Source organism: Cebidichthys violaceus, unplaced genomic scaffold, assembly GCF_023349555.1.
Source record: "Cebidichthys violaceus isolate CVI_PGR_0920_01 unplaced genomic scaffold, fCebVio1.0.p SCAF_5, whole genome shotgun sequence".
Lineage (NCBI taxonomy): Eukaryota > Metazoa > Chordata > Actinopteri > Perciformes > Stichaeidae > Cebidichthys > Cebidichthys violaceus.
Genome location: NW_027176705.1, coordinates 19,432,227 through 19,449,242, shown reverse-complemented (window position 1 = coordinate 19,449,242; position 17,016 = coordinate 19,432,227). Strand labels below are relative to the sequence as shown.

At 40.8% G+C, this 17,016-nt stretch overlaps 1 pseudogene; it reads left to right on the top strand.

Moving 5' to 3' along the window:
- Nucleotides 1-10,051: 10,051 nt before the first annotated feature.
- Nucleotides 10,052-14,778, top strand: LOC137887745 (ribosomal RNA-processing protein 8-like; annotated as a pseudogene).
- Nucleotides 14,779-17,016: the final 2,238 nt, after the last annotated feature.

The following is a 17,016-nucleotide window of genomic DNA, read 5'->3' as shown; positions in this document are numbered from 1 at the left end:
AGTTGATGGCTGCAACACAGTTGTAAATATTTTGTATAGAATGGAAAAAAAACAACTCCATCGACAACCACAGAGGACAGCCGGACAGCTCTGAGGCTCTGAGGCAGGCCTTCCCAGGTAGTACCTGGCTTCTCTGAGCCAATGATGACGGTGAGTGTTTGAACTGAGGTTAAGACTCAGTCGTGCTCTTGAGTCCTTCTATGAGGGCCACAGGGATGTAACCCTAACCACCTGCCCCCACAGACCTGCCCCCACAGACCTGCCCCCACGGACCTGCCCCCACAGACCTGCCCCCACAGACCTGCCCTTACAGACGTAGCACCCACCGGGGGCGCATGTCAGAAGTTAGGGTTAGGGTTAGGTTTGTTGAGAAGCGCGGCCCTCCTAAGAGGGCCACGAGGGGCACTGGCACAAGGGGGCTGTCCTTTAAAAAAAGCTTTGATAAAAGACCCCTAAAATAAATAAAAGGGATAAAAGAATAAAATATTAAAAATTAACCTTAAAAAGTAAATGGAAAATAATAAATAATAAATAATGGTTTACAAACCATTTAAAGGAAAAATAAATGAGAAGGTTAAACAACCCTAAAACACAACAAAATAGAAATAAAAGAATACAGTTTTAAGAAGTATGTTTTAATCAAATCACAATAACAGTTTTGAAACAATTAAAAGATAAAAAAAGGGAAAAGAAAGGAATAAAAACTGTAAAAAATGTTTTGTTTAAAACAGCTTCGCAGTGGAGCACCCGCCAGCGGGGCAGTTGGAGAGGGAGTGTTATAAGGGGAGGGGAGGTTAAAAGTTAAAACAGGATAAAAGCTCCATGTTCAACCCGGGGGGGTACAGGTCCATCCATCGAAGGAACCCTCGTTTTAAAAGGACTAGAAATAAAATTCATAAAAACGGACAACAGGGGATAAGAAATTAAAACAAAATAATACACAGTGTTTCCTTAATAAATATATAAATAAAAACATAAACATAACACAGTATATAATATAATACAATAGTAAATAAAATATAGCAAAAATACACAGACACCACATCTAAAAGGTAAGTGCTATTAAAACGGGTGGGAAAAAGGGTAAAACCATGCAGGTGTGGAAAGGAAACACTGGTTAAAAGGGGTAAGTGCTTTAAAAATGTGTAAAATTGTGTTCAATAAAATCATCCCCTGACTGCCGTTAAAAGAGGGGGCGGGGGGGTTTTTATAAGAAAGGAGTCCTAAAAAAAACCGTCCAAAAGGGGGCCTCGTCTGCCAGCGGGGAGGAGGGCAGTATAGGGGAGGTGTGGCCCCACCATGGGGGGAATTAAATAGATAAATAAATTAAGGTAGAAATATAAATAACAGATATATAATATAAATAAATAGACAAACCAGTTAAAGAGGTTGAAAAAGGTGGATAAAAGAACCATGCATAATATTATAAAAACGCCCACACGTGAAAGACAAAATAAATAACAAATATAAGGGGTACCATGGTGGGGCTGTGGAGGGGGGGTGGGTTAAAAGTATGGCAGACAAGGCTCCCAGATGTAAAAGGGGGGGACGGAAACAAACCTGACGGGGCGATCCATGGAGGGAGAAGGTAAAAGAAAGAAAAGGGGGGGGGGGGGCTTAAAAGAGCCACAGACTGGGTTAATATTTTTCGTTTAGCCCGTGAGGGTCTATGGTCCCCAGTCTGTGAGTTAGAGTTAGGGTTAGGGTTAGGGTTAGAGTTAGGGTTAGGGTTAGGGTTTTGGTTAGGGTTACAACCCCGTGGCTTGCCCCTCATAGAAGGACTCAAAAGCACGACTGAGTCTTAACCTCAGTTCAAACACTCACCGTCATCATTGACTCCAAGAAGCCAGGTACTACCTGGGAAGGCCTACCTCAGAGCCTCAGAGCTGTCCGGCTGTCTTCTGTGGTTGTCGATGGAGTTGTTGTTTTTTCCATTCTATACAAAATATTTACAACTGTGCGATTATAAATACCGTGGCTCATTGGGTAGAGAGGGTCGTCCGGTAACCGCAACGTCGGTGGTTCGGTCCTTGGCTGCTACATGTCCTGTGCCAAAGTGTACCGGAAGCTTGCAGTGAGCTCTGAGGCAGACTGGCACGCAGACTTCCTGTCCCCAGGTAGCACTGAAAACTGGCCGACCATCTTTACACTCTGCTGACGGCAGCCTGTGGCTCGCCCCGCACAGCGACCTAAGCCACAACGACCTATCACCATGCAGGACTCAAGAGCGCGACTGAGTCTTCCCCTCTGTTCAAACGCTCACCGTCAGCATTGGCTCCGGGAAGCGAGGTACTATCTGGGTGTTGAGAGGTTGAAGAACACGAGTTCATTTGCACAAGACATCTGGCTAAATACATAAGATGACACGTCAACATTCAAGTTCATTCGTGACGGGGAACATTCATGTCACATCCAATTCAATGTGAACAATTTGATATTCAAGGAGGGATTTGGTAATCTTAAAATCATTAGGATAAAAGCAGCACAACTCAAATAAGAAGTAGTTATATTAGCTCTACTGTTCGTAGCTCTCCTTCTGCGTCCTCAGCTAGCTTCAAAAGTCTGCAGACCAGATGAAAACCGTGGCTGAAATGAGTCCAACTAATTAGCTAACTAGCATTAGCAGTGTTGACAAAAAACGAGTTTTTTGAAAAAAAAAGTTTTCTTCATAACTGAATCTCCTCAGCTGCTGTTATCTCTGAAGCTCCTCTCTCGAAATGAAGTCCTCCAACTCAGTCCTGCAGAAGAAAGAACTCGAGACCTCAAGACTTGACGTTCTAGAGCGATAGATATGATATCACTGACGGCCTGTCAATCAAACCTGTCAAGGTGGCGAGGTGACGTCACAGCACCTACTTACTGGGGTAAAGTTGGAAAGATATTCAAAGATTCGGACTTCCCGGTTCAATAAATCGTTAGCGAAACGTTGCTAAAATACAAACGATGCCTCCCTGTAACCGTAGTGAGGTAGACAACAAGCTACAACATTAATTTCATTCAAACGGGCCGTCTTTCGAGCTCCTCCGAGCTGCACAAACGGCATTGGTCTCAATGAGCGGCCGGCTGCGAGACGAGTGCTCAGGGACCGTCTACAAAGTGCAATGCTGAAAATACAAAATACATACTACAACTATATTCAATAACTTCACTGTCATGCAATGTAATGTAACCAAAAACACCTCACACATCAATGTGCTCCTCCTTGTTGTACTACAACTGTTATATTGGTAAAATATGTTTTTAATACATTTTAGTGAATTATTATTGGAAATAATATTCAATAACTCTACTGTTATATACTGTAGTGTGACCAAAATCACTTTTGACTGATGCTGTCAAATTCTCTTTCTGGTGACGATTCCAAGTGACATTAAAACCTTTTAAAAACGAGGCCTATTTGCAGGCCTCAGCTCGAATAAAGATAAGAAATACCTAATTAATTGTATAAAAAAAAAAAAAAAATAAAAAAAAATATTTTTGAGATGAGAAAAATCATGGAACTATCAGAATACATGTTACTGGTTCACATAAGATAAGGATGGAACACAGCAGAACTTGGAAAACTCAAAAGCTCGATCTTGAAAAACAGCACTTTTAGGGTATTGTTTTTTGGAAAGTATGGGTATCCAAGACTTTTAATATGCTGGGCTCTTAGAACAACTGATATAGGCTCTATATACACAGCTATACATAGATACAGTGAAACATTTATGAAATATAGAGCATTTCAAATTAGAAAACTGATCAAATATTCCAATATTTGAATAAAAAAGTATTTTTTAATTTCAAAAACACTCTATATCACTTCTATGTATCACTCATGATGTTCATTGAATCAATAGACCGAAGATTGGACCTTTTTTGAGTGTTTTAAGCTCTTTCTATGCCCTTTTTAGTTATTCAGTTTAAGGTCAAATACTGCTTCAGACTCTCTGTTCAGGGCTGTATCTCAGCCCCCCCTTCTCCGATTTTCACCATTGAGACATCCTTCGAACCGTAGGAGCCAATAGAATTGCCTGGAATTGAAAGCTAGATGATTGACAGCACTATTAGCCAATAAAGCTCAAAAAGGTCCAGCTCTGAAATCTGATTTGCTGAGCTTCCAACCCTCCCAAGAATCCGAGGAGTGTCGGAGAGACACGAATCGAACGGATTCACACGGAGCACCAGCAGCTGGACAAACATGCATTGGAAGTACGGAGATATTCCATTTTTTCGCTGAGATTCGACCAAAAGTAAGTACAATATTCGATGAAAGCTGTGTGACTTTTTGTGTTCGAAGCTGAATATCTCTGCGATGGTTTACCGGGGAGAGAAATGGAAACTATGTCCGTAATCTCCGTCAGGCGCTCGTGCTTTTTCATGCTGCATGTTCGTAGGTAGCACGTTGCTAACGGAGTGTAGCAGCCGTTTTCTCCGGTCTGTCCCAGTCATATCGAGTATGATTTATGATATTTTGTTATTTGTTTGCTTGGCTGATGGGAGATGTGTTTGTCTCATGTAGAAGTGACCTAGTTCATGTTGTTCCCAGGACGCTGAGGTTTCTGCAGAACTATAACATCACTATATTAGTTCTTCGTGGGTTCTCTGCCAGTTACTTTTAACACAAAACTCTCTAAGTTTTGATGTACTCTGCGTCCAAATGGGGGACCTACGGGTGTAGTATCAGTGATTTGGTCAAACTAGTGCAATTGTGAACCTATGTTTTGTATTGTGTATTTGTCATGAATAAAAACATAGTACCATATACATCAAGATAAGCCATCATAAGTACTTCACTCATTTAATCTTCAAGAAAGAATATACACATATATTGTTATGCTGTAACAGCATTTTGATAAATTTGATTCTGTACAAGAAAAAGGAAAAATAAATGTGGCAAAACAAATACTCCTTGAATAACTACAACACATCTTCCTGTAAACTATTAATGAATAAATCGACAATCCTAATTTTGATATGAAAAAAGAAGAAAGAATTGGTGACTACTGTCATCTGTAAGAAACAATATATTTGACATGTATCAAGAATCAAAAAATTAAAAACTATGGACAGATGTTTATATTAGTTGCACATATTTTGCAGCACATCTATCATAAAGACAACATGTTGCTTATAATAACCTGCATGACAAAGATCCCACAACTGGTGTCCTCTTTCTGGCCGGTGTGGGTTATCTGGCCAGGCTGCCACTTGATGTTAACCCAGTCCTCCTTTCCATGTCTACTGCGGCGCATCTTGAAATACTGTCTACAGGATGAAAGGAAAATCATTTTGGTTTACATTTGCACTTACTCTATGGCTTTACTAAAGGTTTGTATAACCTTACTTCCCATAATCTAATAAATAATTACCCAAATCTCTGGCCAGCCTTTCTGGAGTCTTCAACTTCATTTGACCCTTGCAGAGGTTCGACCACAAACATGTGGTTTGAAAGTGCATGAAGATACTGTTTTAAAAAGTAATATATTGTTAAAGCATGCCATCTTTTTTTACCAACAACAGCAACAATGATAATATAATAAGCTCAAAATCCTCAAATAAATCACAACCACAGTTGACAAATTGATAGTAACATTGAAAGTATATTTACTGTACAAAAGAGAATCACAAGTGTGAGTAAATAAAGAAACAATAGGCATATTTTAACATTTTTACTTTAAATGAATTTTAATCAGATTTGTTGAAATTGAGTTCCACAATATGGGGTCATACTCAATCTAAGAAGACTCAAATCTTAAGAGTAGCAGTAGGGACAACCAATGGGATTGTGTTGGATGATCCAAGTGCTTTGTTTGGACAATAATTGTATTATTTTTTTTTTCATTATGATAGGGATGACGACCATGAAGACATTTAAAACTTAAATCTTAAAATCATTCCACATGTACAAAATGTAGCTGCATGAGATACCAACATCAGGATCTTAAATCTGTCACTGTCTGTAAATGTGTTCATTACAATTTATTAAAAAGTACATGAACTTTTATCAAAACTTTGATCAAATATGAATGTAGATTTAGTTGTATTTACTTGATTGTAGGTTGTTCAAAGCAATTGTAAGACTGATAACCTTAGAATGCACAAACCATGAGCCACACATACATACTGTAAAGGCACATAGTGCAGCTGTATAATCACCACAAACTTCCAGTGCACATTTCTTATGTTGACAAATCCAATGGCTCCATCATAGTCATCAAATGTGACCTGACAACATGCGTAAAAATAACTATTATGCTGCAAAACATAGATCTAATGTACACAGTATGCGTTATGTATTTTCCTCCAAAGGGACAACCAAAAAAGTGGAAGCTGCTTTTCCAAATGTATTGTTTTAAAACAACATTACGTTAAGGATTATAATAACACTAGAAGGTGTTTATGCACACAATTTGATTTATTCAGTCTCTTATCTGAAGCTTGCTGACGCCTACAGACTACAATACTGAATTGATAAAAGTATAATAAATTATTATAGTTGTACTCACCTTTTTTAACCCTTGCCTGGCCATCTGCTCTCCATTGCCGCACAAAATCATACCCATGGTATAGTGATTCATGAGGTACAGTCTGCCAGCAGTATCCATAGGATTGAGGATGGCTCTAATGTAACATTCCATTACCTTTTGGAGAAATTGTCGGGAAAATGAATCATACAAAAATGTAAGGTAATGAGCAGGTTAAAGTTAAGTCATGTTTACTTTATGCAACACTTTGATGGGTTTGTCTGATGTCACAATCCTCTTATCTGGTACAACAACAATTTGAATGAGAAACTTGCCTCTCCTATGATGAGTTCATCTGGTCTCAAACTTTGAAATTCACTGTGCTGCAGGGTGAAATTCAGCTTCTGTTCAGCATGTCTTATAACAGCCACAACAACTTCAGTTGGTTTGCATGTCCAAAGGGCGTCAACCTACAACCATATGGACAATAAAACTGTAATCACTGCTGTGTACAGAATTTGCAAACTTATTCCATTTGAGATTTGTCAGTACTGCAGCTGCAAATTCTATTGTCCTGGTACAGAAAGCTGACATTGAACGAGCCCCCCTCATTTTGTATTCATGACTATTTCTGACATTATTAAAATAGTTGTGTTTTGGGATTTTTTTACTTTATAGAATATGGACTCAAGCAGAACTGTGTCCTGGGGTGAACACACCTTTTCAGGCTCTATAAGTTACAATAAGTTGATATGTATCTGTTAAGCGCATACATTTTATTTTGGGAATCTGCAAAAAAGTACCTCTGTTGCAGGCTTGGAGCCTTTACTTGTGAGGTCATTGCTGCTGCTCTTCTGATCTGTGCTCCTCTTCTGATCTTTGCCGGTGTTCAGAGTTGACTTTGCTCTCTTTGGAACTGGAAGAGTTGGTGGAGCAGTGTAGAACTTGGACCTGGCAGTGTGGGGCTTTGCGCCATCTCTCTTTGCCCAACCGTCCTGAGATTGAGTGATGTCTTTTGGTAGCATGGGTTTAAGAAGCAACTGCTCTGAGAAGTTATGAGACATGATGTGTTCTCTGTATTTCCCCTGTAGAGAGCCATACATGTTTCTAACAAAAGCCCCTGGTCTCAGTTGCCTCTGCTTTTTCAGAATTGACTGTTTAACAATACCAAACCATCCCTCCACGTGGCAGTTTGTGTCCCTTGTTTTACTGGGACCAAAGGTGTCTTGTTCTGTGTCAGATGCATACCTTTTCAAGTTCCCCAACAGCAGACCACTCCAAAGGGGAAAAGTGCCCAGGTAGCTCTCAAAAAGGACATCAACTATGCCTGGGCAGAAGAATGGGTTTTCTTCATGTGGGGTCTTGGCATCCTCTTTTTCAAGCTCTCCCTGTACCTCCTCCAAGACTTTCTTGAATTCAGTAGTGAAGGGAGATCTGCCAACAATTGAGTGGGCATTTTTCCTTTCTTCATCATCTTCCTCCCGAGCCAGGGAGCTGTCCTGTAACATTTCTGTCTCTTCCATGTCGGTAATCTTCCATTTCTTTATTAAATCCTGCATGGCCTTCAGATTAACCAGGACAGTATTGGTGTTGTGTTTACCCATTAAGACAGCACACAGTGAGCGGAAGATTTTGAGTGCTGTGGTCATCGAGGGAGTGTTTTGCAACCTGGCAAATCCAAATGTTGCAAAATCCCTCAAGCCTTTGTCTGCTGTTTTTCTCCCAATTGACTGAGTGGCAGCTTTGAGCACGTGTGCAGAGCATATGTGAAGCACTGTATACATTCTTATTTCCTTCCATGTCTTCAGTTTTGAAGAAGTAGCAAAAGCCCTGTCCAAGTAGCTGACGATGCTCTCCTTGTTGAATGACAGAAGAACACTTTGAAGTAATGCCCAGCTGTAGTCCGTTTCAACCTGGTGTACTCTTAGTTTTGTGTACTGTGACAGTTTTCGGATGAACTGCATTAGCCAGATTGTGATTGGTGGTATAGGTAACTTTGCCTGGGTAACAAAAATGGATCACGCCGCGAGCATGCTTCAAATACATGTTGAAGTATGTACGCGGCGTGATCCAGTTTTTTTTCTTCCAGGTAAAGGCTTTGATGACGTTGTGATTGTTTGTGTAACCAAATAAAAGCTGATGTATGAAGAGTCAACATGCCTGTTGGAGAATGTTGTCCTCCTGTTGCCCATATTTGTTTCAAATTCAAGTCCTCAGTCAAGATACCTTTGATGATATATGTTTTTTTTTCTTAAATTATTTTAAATACATTAGGGTTATTACTGAGGCCTAGATACAAAAATCGGCCATACTTGTCAATTCAATTAAACAGGGAAGTCACAAACCTTTCACATTAAGGGATATATGTTTATAGTGCACCTGCACTCACTTGCTGCTACACTATGAATCTTTTAAAAAGGACTTGCTGTCAAAACAAAACTTAGGCTTGTGGATAATGAACTCAAAAGGTCATGTTTGACATGAGGTGCACCAAGTTAAATTGCACATTTTGGGTAAAGTTTAAATTACAGGGGACCAAAGGGACAGAAATACATTTGACCCTTATTGCAATTGCTGCAATTCTAAATAATCACCAGTAGAGGTCGACAAACAGTAACAATTGTTTTGTTTGTTTTTTTTACCAGCTTTTCATAACATGCTGAAAGTGCCCTCACAAACGACCAGGCACATTGTGTCCAAAAAAGAGCAGATTATATGTAGATATATCAAAGTCATTTGATTTTATAAATACTCTGGTTCCTTTAAAATCATGTCATGTGTTTTATGTTCTCTTGCTTTTCACACAGTTGTTCCGATTAGACCTCTGCTCAGGTTCAAAATGGGCGGAGCTACGGTGTAAAACAATGTGCCTCCATGTACTAATAAGAATGATCAAAGTGTAATTCGTCCTACCTTAACAGATGCACTAGAGCTGTTAATCAAGCTCAGTTTCAAACTAGCGGTTTGTGCACACAGACACAAGCCCGAGGAGAGGCCGATCCAGGGATTTAAAAAGTCCTTTAAATCACCTGTGAGTGTTTTCTGGCTGTGCACAGGCTTTCAAATCTGTATTTTGGCAGCGCTATCTCTCGTCATCGGCAACCTCCAACTGTAATCTATATTGTTGGACCTCATGTGACTGAAGGCTGTCTAGTTAGTGTCTCAGGAGACGATGTTCAGCATAAGTATATATTCACTGACTGGCCCATCAGTCAGTGTCAGAGACAGAGGCTTCCTGGCTACACTTTAGATTTATGATACACCTAGATGTTGCTGTTCATGTGGTGTTGTGGTTTGTTTGTTTATGAATTGGCTAACACTGAGCACACCTGTGATTACATGTATGAGTCGGCAGCTACAGGATCTCATAGACAATGTTGAAGCACTTTAACGTTTGGATCTGCATGAAACTCATCAGTATGAAACATAAAGTGTGTTTGATAAAAACTAAATCCACCAGCTTTTTTTAAGCAACTACTGAGCCTTTTTTTTTAAAGAATTAAACTATATATTTGTGTTTTTAAAGATATTTATTTGACTAGAAGCTGACAGATGAAGGTGTCGATAAGTAGAATAAAGATGATCCCTTCACATCACAGGACATGTTCGAAGGTCTGCATGCTTTTCATGAATCTGTTTTCACAATAAAACCCTCACAAGAGAGGAAGCAGCTGCAGTTTATCACAACATGAAACAAACAAGCAGAACATCAATGTGCTTGTGGAGCAGCCGTTATATATGTATATAATATACATATATATACGTATATATATATATATATATATATATATATATATATATATATATATATATATATATATATATATACATCTACGTATATATATTATGAGAAAATTATTAATATTGCTCTTTCTGTCTGGACCAATCACTCACTCACACACGCGTGTCACTGAATACCATGGAAACAGACGCGACCTGCTACTTTAAGGCGGGAGACAGTCAAGCAGGGAAACATTTGCTGATGTTGAATTGGATTTTAAGAAATAGATAAATAATTGAATAAAACACACACACACACACACACACACACACACACACACACACACACACACACACACACACACACACACACACACACACACACACACACACACACACACACACACACACACACACACAGAGAGAGAGAGAGAGAGAGAGAGAGAGAGAGAGAGAGAGAGAGAGAGAGAGAGAGAGAGAGAGAGAGAGAGAGAGAGAGAGAGAGAGAGAGAGAGAGAGATGTAATTTGTAGCACAAGAAGCCATTCAATATGTGATTTTCCACATTTACAAAGAAAAAGGGACACTTTCTACATTGGACAGTCTTCAACATTAGGCTGCACGTTTCAGTTCAAAGACTTATTACATGATCTGAATTTATCCCCAGATCAGCCCAAGCTGGTTGGAAAGAAGAGTCTGCTGCGGAGCCTGCAGACACTCGGGTCAGTACCAGAGTGGAAGAACGACGACCGTCAGCAGGACAGCGACAGTGAGGCAGACGTGGTCCCATCACCTGGCAAGAAGAAGAAGAAGAAGAGGAGGAAGAAGCGAAAGCAAGCGGAGACAACAGGAGAGCAGCGAGACAATGGAGACTTGGATCAGACGGTTAATGAGGAGACACTTGCAACAAAAAAGAGGAAGAAAGACAACAAATTTGGTGAGTAATTAACTGGTTAAAGGCTTACATTTCATCAATTTAAAAACATTTTAGTGTGGAGAAGTATTCATTGGATTGATAAACAACAATGTTGATGTTCACAGTACTTAAATATGAGATAATATACAAATGTTTCTCTCTTAAGCGGCCCTGAAGTTAAAAACCACATCAATGGGCGAAAACAACGGATAACCAAATGATCAAATCCAAACCAGAAGACACGGAGAGACTGAGCAGACAACAGTGGAAAACCAAAATAAAGAACAAGAGGAAATGTAAAAATAAATACAGTCAGAATAAGCCAGAGAAGGAAATCAATAAAGCAGAATCTGCAGAGCAGAACAAGCCAACGGAAGAAGTCAAAATAGATTCATATAGCAACAACAACGGTCAGACACCAGCCAAGAAAAAGGAAAAGCAAAGTAAACCACAGAAAATGAAAAAGCCAGAAGAGGACACAGACTTATCCGGGACAACAGACACACAGACGCTCGGAGAGGAAAAGCAGCGAGTCGGTGGCAAAGTTGAAAAAGACGCAACTGAATCTTCTGCCGATGGATCAAAACAGAAAGCAGATGCACCTGAAGTGGAGATCGCAGGTGAGCAGCCCATGAAAAGACTGAAACCTGAGCTGAGCAAAGAACAGATTCTGAAAAGAGAGAAGCTCCGGAAGTTGCTCCGCAGACAGGAACCGGTCCAGCAGGAGAGTCCCGCGGAGACGACAGACGAGCCCGCGGTCCCTGAAGAAGAGGCGAAAGAGGACCGCTCTGCCTCCCTGAGGTCCCGCATGGAGCAGCGGCTGGAGTCGGCTCGTTTCCGATACATCAATGAGGTTTTGTACGGCACGTCCAGCGGCGAGGCGAAGCGTATGTTCAAGCAGGACCCACAGGCCTTCAGGATCTACCACAGAGGACACACGGCGCAGGTTCAGAGACGGCCCGCCAATCCAGTGGACGCCATCATCTCTTACATCAGACAAAAGTGAGAAGTTATAATCAATGTATAAAATGCATTGTTACAGACACGCCTCTTTTCAAAACATTAACAAGGCCGTCCCTCTACACCGCCAAAACTGTAAAAATAATTTAACATCCTTCACATTTATTGTCGGCGGTCCACACCTCCCATTATCGACATCATGTATCTGCTGCACACAGTAAATACCTTCCATCACTCTGCTGAAGAGTGATGCAGGCGATGCTGCTGCGCTGTGGGTGTTGAATTGACGCTTCATTTGGCTGCTGTGAGGAGACGGCTTTGTTAATGTCAGCAGTTTTTTGACTGCTTGTGGTCCTATTACCTAAAAGATCTGCGTTGGCACTGTGATGATTTCACGTACAGGTGAGCCGCTACTTTTAGTTTAATGTGCTATAATTGTAAACACATCAATTGTGCCTCTTTATTTCAGACCTCCCTCTCCGGTGGTTGCAGACTTGGGTTGTGGCGACTGTAAAATAGAGCAGCGTGAAGAACAAAGTGCACAGCTTCCACCTGGCAGCCGCCTGCAATCATGTCACAGTCTGTGACACGGCCGACGTGAGCGTGTCGGTGTTTTCTGCGTGCCGATCCACTTACAGTCTGTGCGGTTGTTGGAGAATATAAAAGGCCTCGTCTCTGTGCAGGTCCCGCTTGGTGGCGGCTCTGTGGACATCGCCGTGTTCTGCCTCTCTCTCATGGGAACCAACCTGGCAGATTTTCTAGCAGAGGCCAACCGTGTGTTAACGAAGGGGTAAAATATGTCACACTGATTCAGTACAGGCACGGCAGGTTCTTTTGGTGCATGTATAGGACATGTCTGGATAACTGATTTGCACATTTGTTGTAGGGCTGTCCTGCAAATAGCAGAAGTGGCGAGCGGGTTCGAGAACGTGCGGAACTTCGTCTGGGATTCAAGACGGTGATCGAGGTGAGACAACAAACGAGGGACATCGGGGACAGAGAAACACTTCCTTGTTCGTCTAGTTTCTCATGTTTTTTTAATATAAACGAAGTGTAGATCAAATAAAATGGCTCAAAATCCAATGATGAGAACCCTGATGAAGCAAACGGTTCGTCTCACATGTAAACACTTTCATTTTACACTTTTGTTTCCAGCTGTAAAATCTTAAACATTGAAAAATATGCAATAATATTTATTGTCATGAAATCAGGATTCATTGTTTTCTCAAAGAGGGAATAAGCGACTGGAAGCTGCATCTTTCATAATGTTCAGTTAGAGGTTGTGCTGCTTTGGGCAGGAAACCTCAGGGAGAAAATATATTCAGTAAACTGGTTTATTGTTGGCAAAAAACAGACTTTTTAAAATGTATCAAAGTTAGACGTACATAATTCAAACAGCTCAGTCTGAAGATTTTAACCACACAATGGCCAATATACAATACATCTATCTAGTGACTGACTGTATGTAAAGTGTGATTTGTGTTTTAATTCTCTTTTGTTCTTCCTATAGGACACAGAGAGCACTCATTTCTAAAGAAAAGATGAATGGATGTGAGAGGACTTTATGCAGACAATGTATTTGTCATACAGTGATACTTTTGTTTTTGAGGCAGTACGTGTCACACCTGTATGTCAAGCTGGGTTTTTGTCCTGTCTCCACGTTTGTTTTGTGACTTCCTGTTTTATTTTGTAAATTAACTCTCCTCTCGTTTCAGGTTCCTTGCCCTTCCTCATGTGTCACCAGTCTGATTGTCTTCCCTGATTCCTGATTGTGTCCACCTGTTCCCCCACTTCCCTCATGTGTACTTATAGTCTGCGTCTCCCCTTGTCCTGTGCCAGTGTGTCATGACCTTTCGTCTTGCACACCCGCCCTATGCTAGTGTCAAGTCCAAGTCATAGTTTTGTCTGTCCCGAACCTTGTTATTGAGTCCTTGGTTGGCCTTGTGCCGTTTATTGCTTCACAGCCCTTTGAATTATTTCAGAGCCTTTTTGTTAGTGACTGATTATTTTCTTGTTTCCTCGGTAAGAGAGATTTTGGTTTTGCATTTTGCCTTTTGACTATTCAGCTCTTCGAGTTAAATCAGAGCATTTTACTTGTAGTTTAATACCTTCCTCGAGAAGAGATTTTTGGTTTGGCTTTTGCCGTTTTGACTTTGCAGCTCTTGAGTTAAATCAGAGCATTTTTAGTTCTACTTTGTTATTTTCTTCTTTCCTCGCTAAGAGAGGTTTTTGTTGGCTTCCCGTATTTAATGTTGCCCAGCTCTATTAGTTTAGCCAGAGCATTTCCCCGTTCTTCCCTCTTCGGAGGAGTTTTTTGTTTCCAGGGATTTCCCTGTGTATTTTTGTTGGAAATAAAAGATTGTCAGCTGAACCTCTACTCTGAGTCTGAGTCCTCCTCAAGAGCTCCCTTCGTGACAGTAGCTTTGTGAATGTGCAGCTTGGATCTACTGTTTTCCAAAGCAGCAGTTGTACATTTGTATCTAAATGTTCTTTAATTGCTACATTTTGAAGCCTTTGTAATTCACAGATTTGAATGGAGCTGAGTTATCTGCATTAATTGTACATGGTGTTTCATGTAATACATCAATATAGTTATGTGCTGATCAGTAAAAATAACCAAGAGTGTTCTTTTGTTGGAAAGAAAACCTACATGTATACACAGGTCACCATTTTAGTCATTCTTACAAGAAAACACGTTAAAGTCAAGCTTGTCCTGTTGAAAAATACTGACAATTCTGGAAAAAGTGAAAAATAAAATATATATTTTATAAAAATGAATGTCTTGTATGATTTACATGTTTGTATGGCACTAAACCTTTTTACCATCTATAGATTATAGATCTAAGAGAATCCGAGTGACAACTTAATAGGAAACAGATTTTTGATTTCCTAGTGACTGTGGACTTAGTAGTCGTGAGTAAAACCTGATTCACTCAGTTGTGATCATTTGCAACTCAATGTGGGCGGATGAGACGAGTGTCTGCATCTCGCTTGCTGTACACTGTGTGACTGACCTTTCCGAATTAGCCTGACAGGACCCTCCCACTGGAGCCAGGGAGAAGGGGACTGAGGCTCTGTCAACCAACGGCACCTTGACCAAATGTTCTGACCAGAACCTATTGAAACAGCTTCTGAACCGCTGTTGTGCCGCACAGTGCATCTTTATTCACAGCGAGGCCTGATCTGATCCAGACAAACATTCTTGAGAGAAGTTAGATTTGGCAGTGAATGTGAAAAATGTGGAAAGTTCTGCACTCAGAAGGCACCGGTCTGCTTCTGCCACACTGCTTCCTGTTTGTGAACAATAGCATGGTACTGGGGTTTTTGGTTAGTTGGGTTAACGATCCACGCATCCCGTTTGTTTCGTGTAGAATGCCAGCGGCAGCGTTGCCCTCACTTGCCCCTCAACATATCACCTGCCGAGCTGCAACCACGGTTACCCGTGCATGTGTTTAACTCACCAGCACACCCAGAGGGTGACGACGAGGTTGAGGAGGACGGCCGAGCCCGAAGAAATGCAGATAATGGCAGCAAGTGCTGAAACACATAACACACAATATAAAAAAACAAAAGTTACAGCAAACTTTACACTGAAAACATACCTCAGCATGTTGATATGATCAGAATGTCTCGAGTAAACACGTCACTCTGATTGCAGATGGAAAATAGAACAGGGTCCGTACTCAGCGAGCTGCTGGTCCTCACTCGTGACCTCTGAACGTTGACTGTGGCTGTGTGGTGATAGAAGGACCGGCAGCTGTACAGGCCTTCATCCTGCTCTGTGAGCTCTGACTGGAGGACCATTGCAACCCCATCCATTTGGACAAACGAGCCATCGCTCCTGAAACACGAGTGACTTTTAGCTGAATTTGTATTTCAAGGAGTGTTTTATATTTTTCTTATTGGGAACAAATCACTGGAAAAGACAGAAACCAACGATGTGTTCGTCCATCTCTCAAATGTTTCTGACTTCCTACTCTGTTTACACCTCATCTGTTCCTACACTTTAGACATAAATGTTCAAAATTGCACCCAAAATATGAAGTTTCATTTGTTTGCTTAAAGGCTCAGTAATGTCCTCTTTCCACTGCGCACTGTAGTCTTTCGCAAAAGATACTCGAAAACACAACAGGAGTACATGCACATTAGTTTGCAGATTTAAACACATTTGGTCTTCTCGTGAGTATTTGCAGCAGAATGTGTGGAGTTGAAAAAAAAACTACAGCACAGTTGATGGGATTTGTAGCGTCCAAACCTTTAGCAGAGTGTAAAACCTTAAGTTGACGCGTGTCTGGTCCTACGCACATAGCTCACACTGACGCTGCTCGTAGGTGAAAGCACATGTGTTTTATTTATCCAATTTCCTTCTTACAAGTTAGTGAAACAACTTCCTTTCTTCCTAAAAGTATCCGATTACCTAGACACACTTTAAGGATCCACAGGTTATCCACGAATAGTCTGTCACTTACGTGTATTTCTTACCACGACAAATAATAACAACATCCTTGTAACATTCAAAGTAGAAACAGATCTGACTGAAATTAAACATGTAATTACAAGTAAATATTTTACAGCAAATTGAATTTGGCTCTTACAACACCGGCCCCTAATTGTTCTCAAATGTTAACATTTGAAACAATTACCTAACTTAAACTAAGAGAGCCATGTATTGTAAAGAAACATTCTCACAAATTAGCGATATAAGAGCTGGAGGCAGCTAGCAGACTCCTCACTGTTGCTCAGCCTTTAGCGCTGTTCATCTTCCAAAAGCAGACACAGCTTTGTAATGGGCCTGTGTAAAACACTAGTATTTGTCTTTATGCAGACCTGACGAACAAGTCCTCTGCAGTCTGGAAGTGCCTTAATGACCTTCCCCATGACCCAAGAGTTTCTTGGAGCAGAGTCATCCACTAGAAGAACGATGTCTCCCAGAGTGAAGTTTCTCGATACTCTTGACCATCTCTGCCGTTCC